At 46.7% G+C, this 26,365-nt stretch overlaps 1 protein-coding gene across 2 annotated transcripts in view; it reads left to right on the plus strand.

Moving 5' to 3' along the window:
• ELFN1 (extracellular leucine rich repeat and fibronectin type III domain containing 1) overlaps positions 1-26,365 on the plus strand; it is a 103,492-nt gene that overhangs the window by 38,274 nt on the left and 38,853 nt on the right. For both annotated transcript variants that reach the window (XM_040079617.2, XM_040079618.2), the window contains exon 3: positions 19,075-19,208. The gene's annotated coding sequence lies outside the window, so the exon portion shown is untranslated. The remainder of the gene's footprint in view (positions 1-19,074; positions 19,209-26,365) is intronic.

Genomic DNA, 26,365 nt, shown 5'->3' on the forward strand with positions numbered 1-26,365 from the left:
ACATATGTCTCTTGCTGGAATTTTTTCTCCCAGGCTCCAGCACTCAAGCAGCCGAGCAGCATTTGTGTGTCTCCAACAAGTAGCCACTGAGCCTGAGAAATGCATTAGCTGCCTGACCTGGTTCCATCCAGGTGTGAAAGGATGCAGTGGCTCTGGCTCCGCTCCACCTTTTCTGACCATGTGAGGAGAGGCAGAAGGCTTCTCCTCTCTCCACCAGTTTGCATCATTCAAGTCTATTAAAAAAAACAACCTGAACAACAGGATAGGAGTGGTGAGCGGATAGACAGAGCCAATCATGGGGAAAGCTGGGCAGATTAAAAGGCATTTAGTGGGTTTTCTGTACTAGAAATGAAAGGAAACCCTTCAATTAGCTGTCTGCTCGAGGAGCTGAGCAGAAAGGGTTGAAAGCTGAGACGCTTTTGCAGGAGCAAAGGGAAATTGCCAGCCAGGAGATGGTTTGTGGGCTCTGAGTCAGGCATCATCGTCAGAGGGGTGTTCAGCAAGGTGGGGAGCTCCCTCTGTCCAGCTTCTGTGCCTTCCCCTGCTTTCTTCCACAGCTCTCCTTCTTGGCAGCGTTTCTGCAATCCTCAATTCATGCTCAGAGCATTGGAGCTTCACCTCTTCCACTGCTGGTGCTCATGTCCGTGTTCCCAGGAGGGTGATGTGGGTACTGAGCAGCGGGATTACAGCTCATGGTCCTCATCCTCCTCACCCAAGGGCCTCCTGCCCCATGCCTCTGTGCTCCCTGTATCAGCACATCCAGCCCCCCCTGGCCAGTGCTTTGGGTCACTTGTCACCATTTTGTAAAGCAAACAGGTCACCTGGGAGGGGAAGCAGCAGCTGTTCTGCTTCCCGGGATTTCAGGCATCTGCTCCTTGCACACACACACAGACACACACCAACACACACACACACAGGCTGCCTTTACCTAGCAAACAATTATTTAACAAAGTATGCAAATAGTATAATTACTGTTATTTGTTTAGCTGTTATAAGCGTTTGAAATGTAAATGTCAACTCTGGGATTTTTTTGCAGGGTACGTGTGTGTTGTTGGCTTTCTCTCTCTCTCTCTCGTGTGTGCTCTTCCCGGATTGCGATTTGATGAATTCCTCCTTGTCCTAGAAAAAAACAGCTAATGTGATTTCTCTGCGATTACAGCCGAAGACGCCGAAGTGGGGATTACTCACAGTAACTCCTCTTACTTAGCAGATCTGAGTGGGAGGCAGGATTCATTACACCGAGCAGAGAAACAAAGAGGAAATGTCTTTCAGGTGGCTGCCTGTGTCTGCCGAGGCAGCATCCTCACCGGTGACAGGGCTTCCCTCCCTGGAAGGCAGAGGGTCAGGCAGGGCAGCGACAGAGATGTCAGGATTTTGGCAGCAGGCTCATGGGAACCTGCTCTGGCCTGCCACAGCTCCTCCGTGGACAGGAGGAGCTGCAAGTCTGAACTCCGGTTTTCCAAGCAATGCTTTTCCTTCTGAAGGAGGCTGGAGAAATAGAAATAACATTACAGCCACCAGCACTGCTCAAAGCAGAGCCCTGATACTCAGTGCAGTGGCATTTTCCGAGGGTGTGTCCCACCATCACCCGTCCTGGCTGGAATTCAGTACAAATGGAGCTCTGGGGAGGTGCTCATCAGTAGCTCACAGCCTGTGGTTCAGACAGTCAATCCAAGGTTTGTTACCATTGCCTCAGAGTCAGTCTGTAGCGTTGCTCCTGACTGGCTTTGCAGTCCAGTCTCAGCAGCTGGTCCATGCTGGGAAGGCTGAGCAGTGCCTCTGGAGCTGCAGCACCTCTCTGGTGTTTCACAGCATCCCATTCCTGCTGGGCAGAACCCAGCCGTGCTTTGGCTTTAGGGCTTTCTCAGATGCACACATCCAAGATGAATCCAGTTGGATTCATCAGCTGGCAGCAAGCCTGGCACCAGCTTTTCCTTCAGTTGGCTCAAAAGCCAGCCCAGGAGATGGAGTGAAAGTGGAAGGGCTGCAGTACTGCCATATCCCACCCTCCATCCTCTCCATGACCCCTGTTCATGCGGAGTGCTGGGATGAGGAGCTCATGGTTTTTATGGGAATTCCGGGGCTGTGAGAGAGTGAAGAGATTTTCACCTCCAGTGTGAAGCAGAGGGACTGGAAAGCATGAGGCAGTAAACACAACTAACAGCTGGACTCCTGGAGGAGCAGGGAGAGCTTTGTGCCCAGCTCAGCACCAGGGGGTGAGCCCTGGAGCATGGTGCACAGCCAGGGCGCTCCCTGCTTGTGGCAGCAGATCAGGATTTCTCCATGTGTAGATGCTGCCACTGAACCAGCTGTGTCTGTGCCCAGCAGGGATCCACCACTGCTGGGATCAGTGGCTGAGGGTGCGTTGGGACATAATCCTGCACAGGGTGGTGGTGGAGCACGAGCTGGGCTCTGCGTCATGGCAAGAAGATGCTGAACCAGGCTTTGCTGCTGCTTCAGGTTTCCCCCTGCTCTCTGGCAGGGCTTGAGCTGCTGGCACAGGAGCCCTTTGGCGTGCTGGCAAAGTGCTGGCTGTTGGTGCAGGGCTCTGACACGTTCATCTCCTAACTGGGGCTGTCCGTGCTCTCTGGACCAGCTTGTTAGTGCCCTGCAGCCTGTGCAGGAACCTGCAGCCAGCAGCTGGTCCCTGGGCACTCCCACCAGACAGTCGGGCCGTGGGGTGGAACCAGCAAAGCCACTTGGTTTTTAGTTGCAAAGACAGGAATCCAGTGACCTTTGGCAGATTTCATAGCCCAGCAGGCTCGTGTAATTGAAGCCGGTGATGATTTGTCATGGCTCTAAGCTTTCCCTATCTATTTCATTCCTCGCTCCCTCGGTCTCTCTTGTTCCCCTTTTCTCTTTCCTTCTTTGTGATCTCATTATCTCCATGCCTTTCTCTTTTTCTCTCTTCAACCGTAGCATTTCCCAGCATGGAGAGGTACCTCAGGATCTATTAGTCTTCGAGGGATTTAGCTTTGGCCTGTCGCAGTATTTTCTCCACTTCACATCCATTATCCAAGAAAACCTCTTTCTACCCATGAACAGGAGACCTGCACCTGCCACAAAAATCCGGTCCATTCCATCATAAATAATGCATTGCTGTGGTCAGTACCCCCCAGCAGCCACGAGCTCCAAATCCCAACTTCCCTCCCCTTGTCAGGTGAAGGTTGAAGTGACATTATCACTTTTATTGAAATTCCCTGGTAGAAGGCAGGTTCAATGCTATTAACATATTTCAATTCAAGCCATTCTTATTTTAATTAGCCTTAAGTAATTAGTTCTAATTCATTGCCATTTTTTGCTCTGCATATTTTGGGTTATTTACTTCCCTTGCTAAGTAACAATTTGATGTAATTATGTGCTACTCATTCTTTCTATTTACATATGCTCACTCACTCAGATTTCCTCGTCGAAATTTCAACAGATCCTTTGAATTCCCTCTTGAATTGTTTTCTGAGTTGTCAGCGGTGTGGAAATTGTGGGGTGGAGAGAGAATTGATCCTCTTCTTTGGACATCCCTGGTGCCAAAGGCAGTGACAGTGCATGTGAGCACCTGGGCTGGCAATGGGCTGCTCTTGGAAGGGAAGGTCCATCCATTGCCAGGCTTTGTTCCTGGGAGCCTGGATTCCCATATGAAAGGAGTTTGGGGACTGTATCCAACTCTCTCTGTCTTCCTCTTGGGTTGCTTTAGCCCAGTTGCCAAAGGGACCAGTCAGTGTTGCAGCTTCCTTTTGTTTTCTTTGTGCAGCCAAAGATGCTTTGGCTTTCCAGAATGGAAATGCCCTGGCTTTCCAGAAGTGCAGTGCCTCCGTTGCTCAAAAATCCTGCACCCTTTCAAGTACTGTATTTTTTTTAGACATTTTCAGTACTTGGAGCAATTTGTCACATTTATATATGTCAGTTTCTTATCTGGAATGTACTTTTATCTCAGCAACCATTGTTCTAATTCCTCTGAAGGACCATATTGTTGTCTTCTTTCCTCAAGGGTTGCCCTTTTCTTAGCGCCTTCTCCATAGCTGAGGTTCTCAGAGGGTTGTGGTTCATCCATCTGGGGCTGTTTGCTCTTCAACTGCTCTGAACCCATCCTTTTCATTGCCTCAAAACTTGATCCTGAGCAGTCTTAACATCTGCCTTCCTGCAGATCCTGCAAAAACGCGGATTTCATGCTCACATGGAGTGTGTTTATACCTGTGTGTATATGCCTCACAACTTTTAAGTGCATTATCCAACTCCAGCCGAATTTGATAGAGGGTAGCAGTCTCAAAAATAGCAAGTTCCCTCAAGGTTTGAGCAGACTGGCAGAGGGAGAAGAGAGATGCCCTACTTCTACTGAGGAAAAAGCTGCCATGTTGTGCTGAGCCTTTATTTGATGCCGGTGAATCCATTTGGGAGAGAGCACAAATCTCAGCACCCCACCCACAGGAAGGACTTCAATCAGCACATGCCTCTTCTCAGTGCCCAAGTCAATCAAGCTCAAAGAAAGCAGGATTTCATAGTTCTGGTGCTCATGGAACTACTTGTTTGTTGGGGTTTTTTTTTGTTTTGTTTTGTTTTCTTTTCAAGTAGCTTTCTCGCTTAAAACCTTACCAGCCGTTTGAATCCATGTTCCATTAGCAAATCCTGCTTGCTTCATGAATATGCACGTTCACAATGTGCAGCATTGGCTTAACTGCTCCCATTGAAGTTGGTAATAAAACTCCTGCTGACTTCAAAGAGAGTAGAGTCAGGCCGATGCTGAGTGCTTTGGAAAATCCCACCCCTTGTTGTTATTTTATTCTTAACACATCCACTCAGGAGCTGTGGGATGAGACTAAATACTCCAGAATGAGTAAAGAGGGGAAAAAAAAAAAAAAATACAAACCAAAACCCAACAAAAAAGAAAAGATCAAAGAGCCAAAAATGAAAATCCAGATTCTGAGGTAAATATTTAAGGACCTGTCTTTCAAGAAGAAGCGAGAGCAGTTCTGCTTTTGTTTGAGGAAGGGTCACAAACTGCAGCCTTAAGGAAGGAGTGGCGCTCCGGTGGAAGTTCAGATCTCAATGACACAAAGCGTGGCACAAGTGTGGTCTTGTGACACAAACTTCCAAACTGTGTCAAGGCTACACATGATCATGAGTTGGAGTAGAACTGATTCCTTAAATTCTGTCCTTACACTTCAGTTTTCCACGTCTAGGGGGGTCCAAAGAGGTTCTGGGCGCCTCTGCTGGCACCAGGACAAGGCAAAACCCTCAAACATCCCGTGGGTTATCAACATCTGCAAGTGAACGGATCCATCTTAAATGATCTACTCCTCTGCTCCTCTCTTGCTATGAATTATACAGGGAAAAGGTGTTGCAGAGCTTTACAACTCTTCACTTTGTTTTTTTTTGTTTGTTTGTTTTCCCAGATGAACGAAGTTTTGAGGTCTTTGTTTTCCCAATGCTTGATGCCATAGATCCCAAACTGCCATGGGAAGGGAGAAGGGTCCCTGCTACCACCCGCTTTGTTGGAGCATTATGCATCCAGCTCACTTCAAGGGGACATAAACATACTTAAAATTGTCATACACAAATGGTTTCCACTGGGCAGAACTCCCTTGGCATCAGCACATTCTTACCTGTTTTGCTGAACCAGGGCACGTTCTTCTTGCAGGGACTTTGTGTTTTAGTGTGGGCTATTTTGGTATTTTCTTCTCTTAAGATTATTTCCACTGGAAAAAACGCAGTATTTTTTATTCCAGAGGTATTTTTGGTAACAGTTACTATTTCCTGACAATATGTCTGTATTTTAGGACAAAACCAAATTACATGTTGGAAGTCCCTTTCCCCACTGCAGTTTCTCCAGCACTACTCACAAGCCAGTTACATCAAGAGCATAATCTGGAAGAGGCACAATAGAGGCTATATTAAGTTTTATACAGACTTGCCATCAAATTACATGCAATAGCTACTTGATCATGTTATGTCAATCCATTTTTGCCTGGCCATTTGGAAAGCAATTGCTTTTGTCTTCTTGATGGCTCATTTTTTAATTCAGACCTTGCAAGGATTTTACCAAGAGTTTTTGTCTAATGGCTGCAGAATTCTCCTGGTCACATGGTTTAGTACAATATGACTGTTAGTTCACAACTGCATGACAAGGGGTATTGGTAAACAGAACCTTCTCACTGTAGTTCATTTTCATACTTTTTCTGATTTGTTTTTGTCTTTTTCTATCTGTTCCTCGATGTCTGTAAATTTTTTGACCGCAGTTAGAACTAAATGCTGTAAAATAGGCTAGAAACTGTAATTTTTTTTTTTTTTTTTGCACTCCTGCCTGCCACTGTGCTCCAGAAGCCTGTGAATTTACCATCAAACTTCTGCAGACTTAGAACCTCTCTTTTAAGCTTGGTAATAATAGGTAAAATCCTACTCCCTGGCTGCACCATATAATCATTACTATCTTACAAATCCTTAGTGCTTTGTGTAATCTTCAAGGCTGTGTTCCCAGTACTGTGCTTTAGGATAAAAGAGAGGGATCATAATTATGAAAAATTGCATTTTGTTGCATCTTCTGCCAATTCCCTGTGATCAAAAGGGTTAATTTCCTCATGCTCTATGCCTTGTACAAATTTTCTATCAGTAGAATTAACTCTGGTGAGCCAGAACAGGGCTGCAGATTTATTCCACACATTTTTCCTGTTGGTTGATTCCTTTAGCTTGGTCGTGGAAAGACCTAAAGAGTTTGAAAGAGTCTCCAGGTTGGATTAGATGCAAATTATTCCTAATTTATTTCCCAAATATCTGTTGTTCTTCTGGTTAGCTTTAACTTGAAGCTTAATATTAGTTTTCTCTCTTTAATATTAGTTGAAGCTCAATATTAGTTTTTCAGGTTGATTTTTGACTCAGTAAGTTTTATTATTAAAAAAGACCTGTATAGCTGTGGTTGCACTTATTTTTTTGAAGTGCAGAGAAATCTTGGATAACTGAAGAAGAAACCCTAAGAATGAGGGGAAATGATGAAGGGAGAAGTTCATACAAATGCTGCCTAGCTGGAACCTGTGTACTTTGTTCTACATTGCAGTCTCATTCTGAAACTTATGTAAAGGCGCCGTATGGGATGAAACTTTTAGGTGTATTAAACCCATCCCATAATGTTTATTTCTGTACATGGACAAGCGATTACAGCTTTTCCATTGAACTTCCAAAGTCATCATCAAAAGCAATTGTTACTTTGTGAGCACTTTGTAGTCTGGTGTCTGTCCTACACTAGTTAATTCATGTAAATCTAAAGAAGTGGTTGCAGGCAGGATGGCATCAGAAATATGGAAATAGAGCATCTGGGTAGAAAGGGTAGGTTTTTGCAATGTTTCCATTGAAATTATTTTTTCCTGCCAAGTGAACAGATGCAGTGAAAACAGACAGTCTTATCGGCAGCCTTTCTTTCGGGGAGAATAAATGAGTGAATGATCTATCAAAATATTTTTTTTTCATTTGATTAAACAGACGGTATTTATAGCAGCTCTAAATATAAACCAGACCGAGGTGTAAAAGAGGAAGGTTCACAAAGAATGGCCACTCTACAAAGTCAGGTGCTGTTCCTGTACCCAAAATATTTTTAAATTCCTGTTTCTTCACCTAAGCGGAGTGAATGCAGTTCACTGCACTCCAAGGGTGTTGAGCAGACTTACAGGCCCGATGCTCATATTTTGGTCTGATGCTGTGAGCTGCAGATATGTTTGCTTACAGATTTCCTTTCGTTTCACGTTAGAATAACAACAACATACCTGAGGGTTTCAAGAGTCTGCCTTTTTCTTATGTTACAGTACAGGTTCTGGAATAAATAGCTGGAAAGGCTGAAACTTTAACAACGAGATAATAGAAAAATTTGTACCTTGCAGGAAAATACAAGATTTTGACACTTGGTTGCATTCTGAATAGAATATTAAGTTATTATTAAAATCTACTTCAGGTTAATTTTAATGCCATTTAGATATGAATGTTTCAAGAGTTCGTTATGTGATAAAAATAGAAATGAAAAATTCTCCTGAAGTCTTGCAAATGAAATGTTTGATTTATCAAAACATTCCTAATTCTTTTAAAATGTGATTTTGCCAGAACTAATTCATGTCATGGGATATTTCAGCTTTGTTGAAATGCAACTTTCTGCTGGGAAAGTGAACTGACACCTGATCAGGGCTGCCTGGCTGTAGAGCCTGCTGGTTATATTTAACTCCCTTGCCAGAAATTACATGGTTACTAACCCTTTGACCATTGGTATGATACTGTAATGTTGCACTTTTTTTTTTTTTTTTTTTTTTTTTTGCCTTTTTCTAAACTGAGCTACATCTTCTTATTAAAATAATTTTGCATTTGTTCTGAAAAATTTCCATATTTTTGTACTGTATATAAACTCCCTTGTAATAAGGCAAGGCAAACCCTTTTATCTTGCTACCCCTTTCATGGAAGTCTCCTTTGGCCACTTTTATTTGTAATTTTTCCTTTTCCCTTGATTATGTGTTGAGATTTCTCTTATGCTCTTTAGCATTCTGTCCCGCTTTTGGGTTACAGTGTTCATCTCTGGAGCTTGTTGTCTCTGTGTTTCTTTATCAAGGGAGGCAGTTATTTCACAAATGCATTTTCTTTGCATTGCCAGCAATCCCAAAAATTGTCCTGAAATAAGTGTTTTCACTGCTTAATGTAAAATTTCATCATGAGTAATCCTGACTCATTTAATTTCCTATCTTTTAAAATGTCTTTTCTAAGATGGTCAAACTGACATTTGTGTTCTCTGTCAACATAGTATTGAGACTGATACTGTGTGTTCCCTTCTTTCCAGTGAACAATCTGAACCCAAAAGATATCATTATTTGAGTGTTTTTGCTCAGATATTTAAATGCTGGTATGGAAGATGATTATTGAGTTTTCACTTAAATGATGTAGTCTTCTGCGAAAATCAATTTTCCTTATATATTCACCAGCTGTATTTAAGAACTAGCATTTGGCTAGCACTTTTCACAATTTAAAATAGAAAAATCTCTCATGCGGTGGCTTTCCTTAAGAGATCTCCAACACTTCCCTGTCACATTAATCTCTTTTTAAATAGAGGAAAATTGAGGCAGAGATGCAGAAATCTGTACCAGAAAACTCAGTGGCTGAAGTAGGAAAGGAAAGAGAAAGCAAGTCAAAAAGGAGAAACCAAGTATTGGTGTCTGTCCTGCTGGACTCTCATATTATTAAGTGAATCTGTTCAGTTCACAGGAGGGTAATTTATACCACTTAGGCTCTAAGAATCCTGTGTGTTCCATGTTTCTGGATAGACAGATGGATGATCCCTTCACATGTCTGGGTTACTTTTGATTTCACACTGTGAACTGAAGGTCTTGCTCTGCCTTGTCTTGAACACGTTCCCATGAGCACTGCGAAGAGCCTGTTAAATATGGATGATCCGTCTTGATTTTCCAGATGAGTCAGGAAAAAATACTGGGGATTTTTTTTCGACAGGTGTAAGCCAATTGGTGCAGAGAACTGAAGTCTCCAAGGCATTTCCCTGGCCCCCAAGGAACCCTTTGGCTTCCAGCCATGGGCTTTTTGTCATCAGCTGCATCCTGTTCCTGGCAGTAGCACGCCCCAGGAAAGAACACAAATGTCTCTCATGGTGATTTAGTGCTCACAACTCTTCACCTCGTTAATTTTATCCCAACTCTTCCTCCACATTTGTTGGCTTTGGAGAAGGGTCCTGACATACATTTTTGCAATTAGTGTGCCCTGCTCAGAACCAGTTGCAAACATTCCCTTTGGGAAGCTGTATATGGATGGCAGCCTGGCCTTCCTCTGGTGACTTCTCCTGCCGTATAGTTCCCTACTTGATTTTCTCATGTTGATCTTTGAAATGGCAATGTCTGGCCTTCCTGCAGAGTTCCTGAATCCTGAGTCCTGGGTTTTGCACAAGTAACCTGTCCCATGTTATACAGCAGGAGTGGAATCTGGAGAGGTTTTGGCAGGATGGCTCTAAGAGGTGGCTTAGCTGGCTCTAAGATCTAAAACCTGAGTTGGCACTAAGAACTTGGTCTTCTGGGATGACTAAAACTGGCTCCCACTGAAGTCATGGAAGATAATAATCTCATTTATTTATGGAAGACTAACAGCAAGAAGCCTCCAAGAACACAGTATTTTTGCAGTATGGGTTATTAGCATTGACTGTGGACTATGGCAAAACAGACATGAAACCTTCTGTCTGCGAAAGAGCTCTTAAGGCTGTAACCAAGCCCTGAAAATTGCAAGACTGTTCAGGACTGAGAAGATGGGTAGAAGAATACAGGTGGTGCCTCAGAAATAAAGTGGAAGTTTGTGGAAGTTTGTAGAAGTTTGGAACTGCTAATCTCAGGAAAACCCAAGCTCAGTAAAAGGTTTGGTCTTTTGGGAAGGCTGCACTCACCTGAGAGACCAGTTCCTGCTTTCCTTCTAGGAGTGCAAAATTACAACTTTCAGGTCACACTTAGAAAGCAATTGGATGTAATCTGTACTTTTTGCATGACATAAAAGAACTAGATGAGATAATCAGGGACCAGTGTGTACTCAAGTCTTTTTAAAGTACTGAGATCACTCCACAGGGTGTGCTTATGATGATTTGCCCTCCTCCATCTCCTGCCTGCTGCGGGAACTGCTTCTCTTGTGTCTGTTCACTGTAAGTGTTGGCCAAGTGCTCCCAACCTACCACCATTATTGGCACAACTTGAGTTGTCTTCTCTGGTGGAGCACTCCCTGTTTCAGCACCAGAGAGGTGAAGTGTCTAGGCCAAGTTCATCATCCAGACTCCACAGTCAGTGGAGAAAGTTGAACACCTCCAGAGAATAATTCATCCCATCCAAAAATAGGTGTATAAGACAGGAGGAATGAATCACTCTCTGGGGGTTGGTGCACGTCTCTCTGTTCACTGATGATAAAAGAAGTCTAGACAATTACCTTAACCTAGACATCCAGCTGTAAGACACCTTCAGCTGCGTGAGATCGAGCTGTGCTTTCAGGTCCCTAAGGACCGATTTCCACCCCCCTGTTCAAATGGGAAGTAGTTTTCTGATTTCACAGCAGCTTTCAAGCTGAAGTCACTGACAATCAGAATCTCAGTGAGCCACATATGGCGGTTTTACCATAACTGAATAGCTTTTTAATGAAAGGGTTTTTTTACCTCGGTCCCATCTGGGAGTTATCCATGAGAAGATGATGGTGTTTTGAGGAAAATTCCTTTATTTTACTTGCTGAACCATTGCCACTATTAAATATTGCTGCATAATTTCCTCCCAAGGAGTCTGTTGCGCGTAGATAATATTCAAAATGTGGTCCCCATTGATTACTTTGATTGAACACATGCCACACATGATGTTCTCCATGAGCATGAGTGCGGCTCTTCAGATGGTGCTTGCAGACACTCTCATTTGTGAGTTCATTTCTCGTGGTCTGAAATTCATCTCTCATCTTCTCTCTTGCCTTCCTATGATTAAAGTATTTGGGGAAAGGCAGAAAGGGAAATGCAATGGATGACTGCAGAAAGCAACAGAGCACCAAGATCATAAGGAGGATCCCCAGTGGAGGCAGCTGAGAGGGGGGAAAGCCTCCAGCATTGGACAGCTGAAGAGCCAGTTGCCAGTTCACTGCAGTTCCTCACTGCCCACGTTGCCCCATGGATGTGACTGGGGCAGGAGCAAAGCTGGCAGAGCAGCCCAGGGTTCTTGGATATTGGCTGCTCCCCTTTCCAGCCCACCAGTTAGAGCAAAGCCACCTTCAGCTGGTGCTCCCATGAAGAGATCAGGGAGCAGGGCCAGCACAGCCCAGCTCCAGCCCTACGTGGTTGTCCTTGCTTCCAGGACAGTGATTCCTGATCCCGTTGATTGCAGAGCAGATAGGTGAGGATGATGATGTCTCCAAGGGGACAAAGGGTTCCCTGGCAGATGTGGGCAGATGTTTTACTCTGTGGGCAGGGTGAACTGGTGGAGAGGAGACTTCAGGGTGCCAATCTGTGATCCTAAAGCTTCCATCCCAGACATGTTATAAGGTCTGGAAATTGCACAGCTTTGGTGTCTCTGCAGAGAAGAACATCTCATCTAACTCCTTTGACTTTCACTTTTAGATTATTTTTTGCCCTTGCTCTTTTAAAAGTCCAATTCAACATGGAAGTGCAGTCTTCAAGGAAAATACTTGGAAAATATTTTGACCAATATGGTTAATGGAAAACAATCCTTTTTTCAAGATGTCTTTTGTCTTTTGTCTCTCTCTTTTGGAAGATGGCAGGAAGTTTGGATGGAGCCTGAAATGTTTGGGGTTTTGTTTGTTTTGTTTGTTTATTGGTTTTGTTTTGGTTTTTTTGTTGTTGTTGGCGTGTGTATGTGAATTTTCTAGTAGCCAGAAAAAAAATAATTTGCCCAGTGATGTTACAGGTGCCTCTTTGCTTCCCCTGCCAAGACATCTGCCCACCGCTGCCTGCAGGAGCCCCCAGTGAAGTCCAAGCCGAAGCAACGGATGCTTTTCTCTCAGGGAGTTCCCTGCTTCATCCCTCGCTGTGTCAGAACTGAACACATCCTGCCAAGATCCGAGCAAAAATATTCCAGAAAAGGTTGAGATATTCACCGAGCTCAAACTATTGTACAAGAAGTACCCTGGAGCAAAAACAGAGCTGCGAGACACCATCACAGCGAGTCGCTTCCCCCACCCCGGCAGGCACCATGCCGTACCAGACAAACTCCTCCAGATAGGATCCAGGCAGGGATGTTTGCTTAACACAGCAGCTCTTTGAAAAGGCAAATAAATGGACAGTGAAGCTACACAGACGTGTCACTGTGCAGCGATTTCCGTTTAGCATTTACGTTTAGTGCCAGGAAACCCTGACTCATGAATATGAAATCAAGAAGGAAAGGAAGAAAGCAGTTGTTCATTATTAGAGCTTCGAACTGGGCATGTGGTGGGAATTAGCATTAAAAAACATGCAGGTTAAAAAGAGAGGGGCTGGCTCTGATGGTCCAGGAGGCTTGACGAGCCTGGGATGTGCTTTTGTGGGGGCCTCTCTGCTCTCAGGCTTTGCCCACGAGAAGTTGCTGCTGGAGAAGAGCCCTGGAGCTCAGGGTTACCATGATAAGGCTCTTGCTTGTCTTGAAGTGGGGGAAAGCAGGTCCTGAATATTCTTGGGAATCCTCCAAATTTACCTTGAGGTAATGGTGAGGAAAGGCAGGGAAGAAAAGCAGCTTAATTGCCAGAAATAAGAGAAATAACTGAGAGGAGCCTCCAAGAAAACAGGTCAACCTCAGATAGAAATCCCAAGGTCCCTAAAGGAAGCTCACCTTTAATTGAGACTCAGTGGGGTAAAAATGAAGGAACCCACAGCCCTGATGCTTCTGCAGGTGGGATGCCTCTCTCTGCCCCTCAGCTGCACTCCAGAGCTGAGAAAAGCCCCTGTGAGCCTGGGATGAACCTGACTCCCTCCAACACAATCTATCTTCCTTCCAGCCATGAGCGTGGGACACCATCCTGCTTCCTGCACGTATTTCACCTCGAGAGAGCTGAGCTTGTTCTGCCAATGTGGGATGTGGGTCAGAATCACAGAATCATGGAATATCCTGAGTTGGAAGGGGTCCAGAATGGCCATTGAGTCCAGCTCCTGGCCCTGCACAAGACAACCAACCCCAATAATCACACCAGGCACCCGAGAGCCATCCAAACTTTTCTTGAACTCTGGTAGGCTTGGTGCTGCAACCACTTCCCTGGGGAGCCTGTTCCAGTGCCCAAACACCCTCTGGGTAAAGAACCTTTTCCTATTGTCCCTAAGAAGAGCGATTCTATTGCAGCAAATGTTTTTGATGGTACTGGGAGGGAAGAAGCAAATAAAGACATTGCTGCAGGGTGGCAAGGGCTTGTTTTCCAATGCGGCTCCTTGCATCAAACCCTGGGAGCAGCTCGAGGCAGCAAGGAAGTGTGTCATCACCTCCAGTGCCTTCATCTGAAGCCTCCCAGCTGTGCTGTATAAGTATCCCTCTGTTTCCTTGCATTTTGGTAATTCCAGTGCCCTTAAAATACAAGAGCTAACCTGTCAGTGTGGGGCTTGCAGTTAATAGCAAAGCGTTTGGCTGATACCCCTGGTCCGGGGGGTGCAAGGTGCCAGGCAGGAGGCTGGCAATGGGCTGGGTGGACCAGACAGATCTGCCAGGGTGCTCCTCACCCAAGTGTGCCCCTGCCACCTCTGCCCTCAGTGACAGCACTGGACGGTGGTTGTTTTGCAGAGCCAGGCTTTGCCCCAAGGCCAGGCCATGGGAAGCTGCTGGCAGGGCTCTGCTCCACCCCCAGCAGCTATGACAGCTTCAGAGAGTCGTTAGCAAGCAAGGCGCGCTTGATGTGAATAATTAAAATACCTGCTGTGCTTTTAAATAGTTCAGAGCCAGCCTTGGAGCTGCATGTGTGAGCGATGGCTGCTGTCTTTGGAGGAGGCCAGAGGAAAGAGGAGGGCTGATAGCCAGTGGAAAATTCAGGGCTTGATGCTACTTCTGGCAGGAGGAGGGATGATGCTGGCAGCTTCCAGAGGGATGCAGGCAGTCCCTACTCCTGAGGGGGACTGGAGGCTGACACAGCTCTCCTTGCTGATGAACAGACATCACGGCACGGAACTCTCCAAAGTCTCCTCTCTGCCAAAAATTTGAGCAGCAGTGAAGCTCAGCACCCACCCTTCCAGCTGCCCCAGGGCTCTCATGCTGGTTCAGCTCTCCAAACCTGTGGGATGAGGATGTGGAGCAGGGGAACAGGGACAGACCCACAGCCTTGGGGCTCTGTCAGCACTGGCAGCCTCAACTGAGCCCCTCAGCTGAGCACACACAGGTGGGGTCTGGGGAGGATGCATTGTCTTTTGCAAAGATTTCCCCAAGATATCAATTAGACGCTGAAATCAAAACACTTTCTGCATGAACAACTAACAAAGAGTTCCCTGCAGTCTCTCAGCAGCCAGACTCCCTCTGTTCCTACCCCCAGCTGCCTCAGAGTTTCAGAACAGCACTGAAGGGCCCCGTGCCCCAGCACGGAGGAGCTTCATGGAACAGGGGAAGATATCAAACACTGTGGCGGTGTCAGTGCTGCTGGAGCGTGGAGCTGTAAATCATCTCTTCTTGTGAAAAAAATGGGTTTCTGGGCAGGGGATGGAGGGAAGAATGACATTCCCCAAGAGTTAGTTTCAGATTGAATTAAACTGTTGTTTGACCACAGATATATATCTTTTATATATATATATATATATATATTGCTGTGGAGAGCCTGGACAATTCCAATTTGGGGTCACTGTGCAGTGATTTTTTTTTTTTTTTTTTTTTTTTTTTTTTTTTTTTTTTTTTGTGCCAATGAACCAAAAAAATTTGTTATTTTCACAGCTTTGCCATCATTACCTCCAGGGCAGACAAAAGCAAAGTTTTTAGTAGAGACAGGGGAAAAAAAAAGTCTGTTTGGGGGCTGGCATGGTGAGGAGAGAGAGAGCTGTGTGCTAACAGGTTTGCAATAGTGTGTGAACATCATCCTGATGTTTGGTCCATTCCCTGGTCCCACATGGGGAGTGGGAGCTGCCACCTGCACCCCTTTCCTCTGGCCCTTTGCCCATGGAAGGCCAGGGCTCTTGAGCTGAAGATCAACAAATTAGTCTTCTTCTTCTCCACTGCAGAACGTTATCCATCTAAATATTTCCTTTAATTTAGAGCCATGTAGAGTTTGAAAAGCCCTTCAAGTTCACTTGGGCTGATGAATTGGTAATTGAGTGTACCTGGATGCTGGTGCCGGCTCTGCCTCCCTCTGCATTTGTATCAGTCCGTGTTTGTTTTCTCCAGCTGTAAATCACTCAGAACTTGGAGAGGCTTTTATCAAATCCTGCTAGGAGCCAGTCGTTTTCCCTTTCACAAACACATTGCTAATGCCACGTGGAACCCACCGGCTTTGCTGTTCACTTAAAAACAATGAGGATGGTATTAAATGAGAAGAAAAAATCCTTAGCAACGAGGGAGAAGGAGGAAGAAAAAAATTGCTCCTGTCTCCCTGGAGTTTGCTCCTTTGGTCTAATGTCTGTCCCATTGATCTCCTAATATGCTCTGCTTTGAGAGCTTGATTTATTGCCCCACACTCCCTTATGCCCCTGGGTGTTACAGCACAGGCTGTTCTCAGCTTCTTCAGCCACCAGCAGGTCAGCTGCCAGCCTTGGTGCAGCCTCACCGGTGCTTCCCCCTCCTGGGCTGCTCACCTGTGCCCCTTTCTCCACAGCCCTGGCCAGCACTGGCCATGGAGACTTGAGCAGGTGGTTTTAGGGGTTTAAGGGAGTCAGGGTAACCATCTTAAGGTCTCCAGGTTCTGCAGTGTGTGCTTGGTGTCGACCTCTCCAGTGGCTTTGACAATACCTGGCCATCTCCCATCAGTTACAGAGGGACCAGAGCTGGCTCCCTGCCCACATTGCCCATATCCATGGCTCAGTCCAGTCAGTGTGCTCCAGCACTGACAGATTTGGTAAAAAGGAATGTCAAAAAGAGAGGTAACAGTCCTGATTTGCATTTCTTGGAGCTGCTCTGATCCCTCACCCAATGGAAGACCTGGAGGAACAGCACCATGTGTCTGGCATAACCCATCCACCCAGCCCGTGCTTGAATGTCGATTTTTCAATGAACTGTTACGTTGCTATTTGCTCAGTGGGAAAAAACCAGCAAGCTATATCCATTGACAAAGAAATGTGAGGACTTTGCAATCTGTGTGTGAATGTTTCCTGAGCATAAAATGAGGTGAAGTTTGCCAGATGATTATTCATTAGGAATTCTTCATTCGGCTCTAATTTCTCCAGTCTAACTGTTCTTACAAGGACTGTGTGACATCTTTGTAATATGCAGTTAAGGTCAGAAAAGTGTTGGTAGAAATTACTTCAAGTCAGACTTTTCTTTGGCTGTAATGGGGCTGTTCCTGCTTAACTTAGAGCAGTAAATGATGCTGCCTGGTTTCTTGTTGGGCCTGTGAAGTCCAGTTAGCTAATGGAGGGTGAGTGGTGCCTTATTGACTCCCACTTTCTCTGTGGAAGGAGTAATTAAATCACCTGCAGAATCCCCGTCTCCTCATGCGTGGCAGCGTGCAACTTCCCTGCATCTCAGCTAACTAGATTAGAGATTACGCATGCCGATGAGAAAGCACCAGCTAGAAAGGGTCTGGCTTGGCTTTCAGATCCCAGCTGTTATTTGCAGGATTTATGCCTAGGAAAAGCATTGCTTTTTTTTTTTTTTTTTTTTTTTTTAATTTAATTTTATTTTATTTTGTTTTGCTTCTAACCTGACAAACTTTGTCTGGAAACCCAGAGGAACGAGCACCAGGGAGCCCCACCGTCTGTCTTCCAGCAGCATTTTCTGAAATGGAACAACACTTTAAAGTCTCGCCAGCTCAGCCTTTCACTTCACAGAATATGTGCCTGTCTCTAAAATAGCAGGTTATTTTTCCTTACCCCCATAATATTCCCATCCAGCATTCGCTCTCCTGGAAATCACCAATCCAACGTTCACCTACCTGCATTCAAACACCTGTCTTGTGCTACTGCCCTTCTCCTTCCAATTTAGAGATTATATTTCATAACTGACCTCCAACTACCCATTGCCTCCCCGTGACACTTCACCCTTGTCTGCCTGATTGATTAGTCTATTATGCTCTGCGCTCTTCCTGATGACTTACAGATCGCCCGGAATCTGTCACAGGCTTCCTTTTGTTCTCTAATATTCTTGGAGTTTTGGAACACCCTGCGGCTGCCATTCTCTCTCCATATTCCCTGGCCACCACCTGCCTCTCTTATGAATGTCTAGTTTGGAAAAAGGAGAAGAAATCTTTTGCAAAATAAGCCCCTACCTGCTGTGAGTTCACACATTTGCTGGTAAAACACACTTCTAAGGCGCTGTCATTTTCAATGGGGCTCTTTATTTTCTTTGCACCGTTCGGAGGTATAAAAATGTCACTAGATCAGGCTGTGATCAGTGGTGTGGCTCGGAAGGCAGCTTTCCCCAGCAAATTTCCTTACCTGCATAAGTCAATGAAGCAGTGATGGAGAGGGAGCAGTGTTGTGTTTAAAGATGTGTGTGGGTAGGAGGGTTCCGTGTCTGCTGGGGGAGAGGTCTGGGATGTGTCTCAGATCCATCCATCTCCCTGTGCTTGTCAGAGGTTGTCCAGCTCTCTGATAGTGTTCCAGGCTTGTCCCAGCTCTGTCCATCACTCTGACATTTAATTAACTGCCCCATTCCCCTGGATCTTGCACTGGATTTGTGTTGTCTTTCTGAAATACCTCTTAGGTCATGTCTGAATATTACTAACGGGAGGAGTAACAAAATGGTTGTCACTAATATTGCTGTTATTGTTACTGTGTAGATGATAATAAAACAAGACATTGAATATCACAAAGATGAGTACTGTTAACACTCAGCGTCACTTCTTCTTGCTGTCCTGGTTGTTTGGCACCAGAGGTGAGCAGGAACTGACAGCAGTGGGAAGCAGAGAGAGCCCTGGCCAGCCAGGCATCCAAAAGTCATAGAAAAACAATGACGGTGCGGGAACTGACCACTGAGAACAATAAAATCACACTTAAGGTTTAAAAAGACATTTATGGGACCATTCTTCGGGTGTAACAAGGATTGTTAAATTTATTAAAACCTGCACACGCTGGGTGTCTGGTGCTGGTGGTGGCAGTGGCTCCTCACTCCTCCAGGAGCTCTGCATTGATGTTTTGTGCCATCTGCCCTGGGCATGCCCAGAGCCATCCATCTTCCTTGCATCTTTTTCCATCTTTGTCTGGCATTTGTCCCATTCTCTTTACTTCAGTCCCAACTCTCTTTCCAGCATTCCTCACAGTCCCAAATCCACTGGCAAGTGGATTTATTTTCCCTTTTAGTTACCCTGTTGAGCAGCTGCTCTCATTTGGACCTCCCTGTGGTCTTCTTCCCCTTCACCTCTGGTCCCTGTGTCTCTGTGTTTGATCCACAGCTTAAGCAGCTGTTCAGTCCCTGGGATGGCTTGGTATTAATCAAGCCATCAATCAATCTTTTATCCCCTTTGTTGAAACTCCCTCTCATGCTTTCTCTTTTATCCTTGCAGTTTAAACACTGGGCTTGGTGACCACCTCGTGGGATCCCGAATGCCGTGTCCAGCGTGCCTCCCAGCCCCTGAGGACAGCGCCTAGGAGACCTTCAGGCCGTGGCTGGAGCCAGCAGTGACACACAGGCTCAGAGGTGAGGGGTGGCCGTGCCCATGGCATCTCTGGAGTGAGAGGAGTAGCCGTAGTGAGACAGCTGCCTGTGGGAGAGAGCCAGCAAGGATGGAGCAAGAATTTCAGGAGCAGGCTCCAGGGCTGGGAAATCCTCCCCAGGAGTGGATGGTGGAGGGGAGGCTCTTGGCATTCATTCCCAGTAGGGAAGGGTGTAATGCAGACACAGACAGCGAGCCAGGGTTGTGTTTCTCACGTTGCTGATCACGGTGTGGTCCCTGGTGGGGCTCCTCTCCGGGTGCTGACCTTCCTGGGGAATCCCTGAGCGGCTGAGCCGCGGCTGCTGCACTCCTGAAAGTGTGGCAGCAGTGCAAGCGATCATGGTTGCATATTTAATTTTTATTTATTTAAAGCTTGAATTCGCATTCATCTTTTGAGATTTAGGGAATAAAGAAAAAGCACGTTATTTCTCGCCTGCAGATGAGAAGTGCAGCGCACGCCTCCATCCCGACTTCTACAAAATTCTGCTTTACAGAGCAGAAAAAGAACATCGGGTTCATGTTGGAGCTGTAGCTCAGTTTTCTAAGACCAGATTTTTCCCCATGTTCTCTGTTAAAATGACTAGCTGTGCCGGGCACTTTGAAATTTTCTCCCTCTTCCTCATCTCCACCTTGACATTATGAAAAGGGTTTTCATCAATCCATTGTAAGAAGGAGATAACTTTTGTATAAAAGTGCACGGTTGACAGGGTTGAGTTTTTTAGGTAGTGTGTAATTTTTTTTTTTACACTGTTATTATTTAAAATATGCTTTCTAAGAGGACAAAGGGGAATAGCTTAATGGAAACAAATTTCTGCAGCAAAATGTGCAGCTGGATAAAAAAAAGATTATTTCTGTTACTGCTTGGTTAGACAGGTGAATTTTGAATTTGAGTACAAAAGGTGCTCAAAAGTGTGCCTTAACTTCTCTTCAGTGCGCTGTTGAGATTGAAAAGAATAATTTTTGGAGAAAAACTTTTCTCTGAGCCTCTATTTCCAGCATTGTAAAATCTTTAGCAGCAGCCTTTTCCCACAGCTATTATCGTGTTTTCACCTTTTCTTCTTCCACCTCATTTGTCCTTTTTTGAGGAAAATGTATTGCTGGTGAAAGGCAGGCAGGTCTGTGGGCTGGCACTGATCTGAAAGGGAGGGACAGTGGAGCTGGAGGGGCACGGGCATCTCTGGAAGCCAGACCAGACCAGGGATGCAGTCCCAGGGAAAGATGGACAGCCTGGCCTGGGGGAAATCATTTTGAAAGCATCTACAAGCCTAAAGCCCTTAAGACCACCTTTCCAAAGTGACTTTTAACCAATTAGGAACCTAAGCATCAATGAAGATAAGCGGAGTTTAGGTGCTCAGGTCCCTTGGGGCAGACACAAATATCTCAGCAATGCAGACAGATAGACAGTTTGCCTGTCCAGATGGATCCAGAGCCAGAGCCAGGCAATGAATTACAAATATAAGTGCCAAAACGGCAGGCCTGGGACACAAAGGATAAAAGACAGTTGTGTTATTTGAGCTGATAAGCTCTGCATCTCGTCTGGAAGATGCCTGCATCAAAGGCTCCTGCAGGGATTTCACAATGGAGTGTTACACCGTCCAGCACTGAGTTACCTAAGATGTAAAAATGGGCCTTGCAGAGAAAGCTTCATGCCTGCCACAAAGGAGCCGAACAAGAGTTTGTTTTGAGAACTATTTGGCTGAATAATTTGTGATTGATCTCCATTGACACTGTGAGATATTGCTCCCAACGGAGCTATGATTGCCATTAGTGTCTCAGCTCCCTGCCTTCCTCCTCCTTTTTCTCCCCAGGCTTTGCAAGGGCTGGGTCAAATGCTACCCCAGCAGCATGAACAATATTTCCTCCTTTTTTGGTAATCATTGTCCCTTCTATTCATTCCTCAGAAGCCTTTTCACAAGCAAGAGGTATTTTCAAGGGTTGTGAGCATTCATCTCAATGTACATTTTTATGCCTTTTCTCCTTGGAAGAGCTGGAGAACTAATTTACTTCATTAGACAAAATGAAAGGAGCTTATGGAGGTAGCCTTATGCAGGAGGTCAGGGAGCTGGAGAGGAAAGACCTCTTCAGACTGCTGTGGAATTTCTTGCAGGAGCTGAAAAGTAGCTTTTGCTGTTTAGATTGGTGCTGTTCCCCCTTGCACTGTGCTGGCTCCGCTTCCAGCACCGAGTGCTGAGATCTGCCTGGTCCCATCACTGGTCCAGCCACGAAGGCTTAGGAGCAGTCAGAACTGTAAGTACCTTGGATTGGCAAGCCTGGAGGTAGCCAGGCTCACAGCACTGGGTTGCTGTGCCTGGGAGAAGGTGCCCAGGGGGCTCTGGTGAAGGTTCCCACCACGGGGAGCCCCAGCCAGCCCATCCCAGGCAACACCCGACTGTGCAAACCCTTCTCCAAGCGGCTTCATGCAGTGAGCAGATGTCTAAAACCCGTCTCCTGGGCAATTCACTTCATTCATCAATTAAATTGTTTGCTGTGAACGGTTTGGCCCCATCCTGCTCCAGGATTTCAGCCTTGTAATTTTGCTGGCAGAGGACAGCGGTGCCATGTCCGTGAAATCTGCCTGCCAACTGCTTCCCCTGCTAAGCATTTTCTAGGCTAACGATCCCGAAAACCTTGCCAGCAGCCCCAGCTCTGTCCCTTTCAGGGCAAGCCACTCATTTAAACGTGAGCACATCTAAATGACTCCATCTGCTAAGTGACGTTGGTGAAGAAAAGATTATAGCAGGAGTTAGTGCTGTGTCCTCGGGTTGTAACCCTCTTATAAAATGGGCTGGGAGAACAAGGGGACTGTGAGGAGCTGAGGCTCAAAACCACCTGGGTGACTGTCAGCTTGATTTATTTTCTCGCTCATTAGATAAATTAGAAAACTGGCAAAAGAAATCATCTCCCACTCTCAGCTGCTTGGTAACCTGCCATGTGGCACGAGATGCCAGCTGCAGGGAGATGCAACTCCTTCCCACCCCCCTGGCCCCTCTCCCCAGGGACACAGGATGGGACTTGGGTCTGCTGGTGCCACACATCTCGATCATCCTGCCACCCTAAACCACCTCACTGATCCATCTGGCCGATGGCTGGGAACCGCTAGAGTTTCACTTTTCTCTAATACTCTTGATTTTTGAATAGCAGCTATTTTCCAGGTGAAAACAGCAGCACCAAATATTGCTTTTGAACACTGGATTTGACCTCAGAACTGCTTGTTACCCTCATTTGACAGATTGGAGAAGCTAAAGCAGAATAACCTGGTTTGTGGCTGCATCATCGGGCAGGACCTGCTGCCCTTCAGAGATGTTGTTCAACACTTTGATCTTGTGCCTTGTGACCAGTCTGCCTTCAGCAGCTGTACCCCTTGCTTATGAACCAGGCTAATTTTTGTCTGTCAGAAGGATGAAGCTTAATGGTCAGATTTAAATCCTTGGGTAAAATTCACTGTCTAGGAGGTCAGGCTCCATTTACAGCGCCTTCTAACCTAAAAAACTCACTGAAATATTCAGCCTACATAACCAAATGTTAAATTTGGATCATTTAAGCCACCCTCAGTACCTTTAGCTGCGTCTGATGCACTCCTATATTGCGAAATGAGGCCACTGTTATACACATTGTATTTACACACGAGGAAAAGCTTCCAGACAGGATGAGCTATTAAGAGACTGCAATGCATTTCTCTGCCAGGGTGGAGGAATCCCCGCTGCAAAGATGCTGAAACTGGGGGAGAACCTCCTGGGAATGGGACTTGGGGGTTCCCAGCACTGCTGTGCCGGTGCAGGGAGGTGGGGGGCAATGCCTGCCCTGTGAATGATGGTTGGAGCAGATTTCCTCTGCTGTCCATGGGACTTGTGCACTGCCTGCACAGGATCCTTGTCACCCTGTCCCTGGCAAGCATGGGGACACACGTGTCCCGGCGGCTCAGCCCCCTGCCAGGTGTGTGCCCATGTGTACCAACGCTGCTGGGCGGAGAGACGGGGCTAATTCCTTCCTGTCATAGCAAGGAATCGGCTTACGGCCCGGAGCTCCGATTACTCTTATCTTAGCTGGCACGATGCTGGCCACATCCTGAAATTACCCGGGTTTTTTTCAAAATCCAGGGGATGGCTTGGACTCACCCGACCGGCGTGAGCAAACTCCAGCCCTGCTTTCAACCCCAGCTGGTTTGATGGGCTGTGGGTCGGTGCAGAGGTTGGGGTTGGTTTGGTGGTTTGAACCTCCAGATGCAGCTGATGGGAAGTGCCTGGGTGTGATGCCCAGTCCACCTGAGATACCTGATGGAATCCCACACCAACAGCCCCTTCCCAGCCTCTGAGCAGAGCTGACTGCTCAGGCAGACTCACCTGCTGGGAACCTGGCAGATAACACGCCTCTGAAATGGCCAGCCAGGGAGAGATGCTGTCAAGCAAAACGTGGAGTGAAATGTTTGGCTGCCGGGATTAAACTGCGAGTCCTGGCCTGTCTGCTGTGGGACGTGTGTCACCGCACCCTCCACCCGCCACTGCTCCCCGTTCCCCATCACTGCCTGCCAAGCCCACCCCGCTTGGAAATTAGAGCGGGGAAATCAAAGCCCTTCTCCACCCACTCCTGCTGTGCCTCTCAGCCACTGACATTAACACCGAACGGGCTGACATTAACTTTGAATGGATTTTAATAACCCCCTTGTGAGCCTGAATTACCCACACAGCATGAGGGCCACTGAGAGTTTGGAGATCTGGTGATGAGCAGGGCATGGGGGCCAGACCTGCTCCCCAGGCTGTGGACACAGGACCAGACCAGCTCCCCAGGCTGTGGACACAGGACCAGACCAGCTCCCCAGGCTGTGGACACAGGACCAGACCAGCTCCCCAGGCTGTGGACACAGGACCAGACCTGCTCCCCAGGCTGTGGACACAGGACCAGACCTGCTCCCCAGGCTGTGGACACAGGACCAGACCAGCTCCCCAGGCTGTGGACACAGGACCAGACCTGCTCCCCAGACTGTGGACACAGGACCAGTCCTGCTCCCCAGGCTGTGGACACAGGACCAGTCCTGCTCCCCAGGCTGTGGACACAGGACCAGACCCACTCCAGGAGCTGCAGTAGCTGGTATGGAGCCCTGGCCTCTGGAGAGCTGCTGCTCTGGCACCTGCTGCCCACAAATGTCCTCCCACCAGCAGCTCTGCAAGGGGCTGATGAGCTTCCCAGCACTGGGGATGCTGGTCCAGGTGTCTGCCTCCAGGGGATGTTCTCCCCTCTGGGGCAAGGTAAGGTGTGGCTGCTGCAGTGTGGTGAGAACCCCCAGTGCCATCAGTGAGAGCATCCCCAGCCCCGAGCAGTGCATGGCGTGAAATAGCAGCCTTGGTTTAGCCACCTCTGTGCATGGGATCATGCCTGGCCCAGCTGGGAGCCTGGACTAGTGTATGAAAATCTAGCAAGAAGATTAAAAGGTGTCCCCAGGCAGAAGAGGGTGTTTATCCCTCTCTTTGTGGCTGAGATGCACTTGGCGTGGGTGTCACAGGGACAGTGACGTCCCCTGAGCACCTGCACGTGGGCAGCGCCGTGTCCCCACAGGGACTGATCTTGGGGACAAGACACTGGCCAGAAAAGCTCCTTCTGAGGTACAGGTGGACACATCCAATCTCCCCTCCTGCCCCAGGAAAGGCCTTCCTGCCCTGCATCTTCACTGCCAGCCCTGCAGCTCCTCCACGTAGGGAAAACCCCTCGTTTTTCTCTTCTTTTACAAGAGGAAAAGCTAAAAGACATGGTCAGGTGGTTTTCACTTCTTCTGGAGTATGCAGGGCCTGGAAACATGCTCTGAAGTTACTTTTCCTCAGTTAAAGCTTGCTAGATCTGAGCAAGTGATGGCCAGTCACAAAGTCACATCACCATTTGGGTGGAGGGTGATGATTCCTACCTGCCATTAAAATCCACGGGCGTTTCCAGTATGGAAACAGGAACATCCACAGGGATACGGACAGGAGATCCCAGCTGGGGTGGGCCAGCAGCTTCTCCAAGTCAGGCTCTACAGGGGCTCTGAAATCATCAGGCACTTGCAAGAACTGGGTACTGATAACTTTTTTTGCCCCTGCAAAAAAAGTCCATGAAAATGATTGAGTTATATTTAAGAGGCTCCTTCATACTAAGTAAATGCAAATAGTTTACTCAGAAGATATTTCCCACTAAGATTTTTTTTCTACATAAAATGCTAACAGATTGAGATTATGACTCTAATGATTATTTTTATTGCTGGTTTACATTTAAATGGCATATATTTCCCCCTACTGTTCTCTCTTTGGGTTAAATGAATAAAACCTATTAAGAAGATTCTTCTTCCTCTAAGATTCCTCCCTCTCTTCTTTCTGTCTCATCTCCACTGGTGCCCTTTTTATCCACCCACCGCCAGAGATTTTTCAGAGCTGCCTCCACGATATTGGTGCCAAGGATTTGAACATCCCCTTTGACAGAGTGGAGTGAATCCGGTCTCTGCTGAGATGAGGGACTACACAGGAACTCCAGCGCTGTTCCTTTTCCTCATCTTGGGCTGTATGGCAAGGAGATGACGCTGGAGCCTCTTCCCACCCCCTTTTAGCATGGAAGCTGTACCTGTCTGTATTCCTGTACCTCCTCAGCTATGGATGCTCTTGTGCTCCTTCAAGCAGCGGCTGTGGCTCAGCCAGGAGGTGCTGGATTTCTGTTTGGAGAGGAATTATCCTGGTATATACACAGCGAAAACCATTAAGACGCTGACCTTTAAATTGGGCTTCTTCCTGCTCGTGTAGGGAGGAGGTGGGTTGAGTGCCCAAATCTTATTCATTTTAATGACAAATCCCTCACACAGAGGCTTTGAAATGCTCGGCATTAATGCAATTTGCCTCCCTCAGCTGCAGCCTGGCTTTGCTGTGCAGGGGATGTCTCTGCTTCCCTCTCACAGTGACAGACCCTACAGATTTGCTCTGTAACTGCCGTGCCCAGGTACCATTGTGTGTGGATTTGTCAGCTTAAGGCAGTGCTAACACAGGGATCTCCATGCTCCTTAATCTGTATCGCTGCCCTTTCTTTCCTCCATTACTCTCAGCATCACTTTTTTTTCCCCCCTCAGCTTAATTTGCATAGGTCCCATGTTATCCATGTTTTTGCTTTGTCCCTGTTATCCCATTACCCT

Source organism: Hirundo rustica, chromosome 15 (assembly GCF_015227805.2).
Source record: "Hirundo rustica isolate bHirRus1 chromosome 15, bHirRus1.pri.v3, whole genome shotgun sequence".
Classification (NCBI taxonomy): domain Eukaryota; kingdom Metazoa; phylum Chordata; class Aves; order Passeriformes; family Hirundinidae; genus Hirundo; species Hirundo rustica.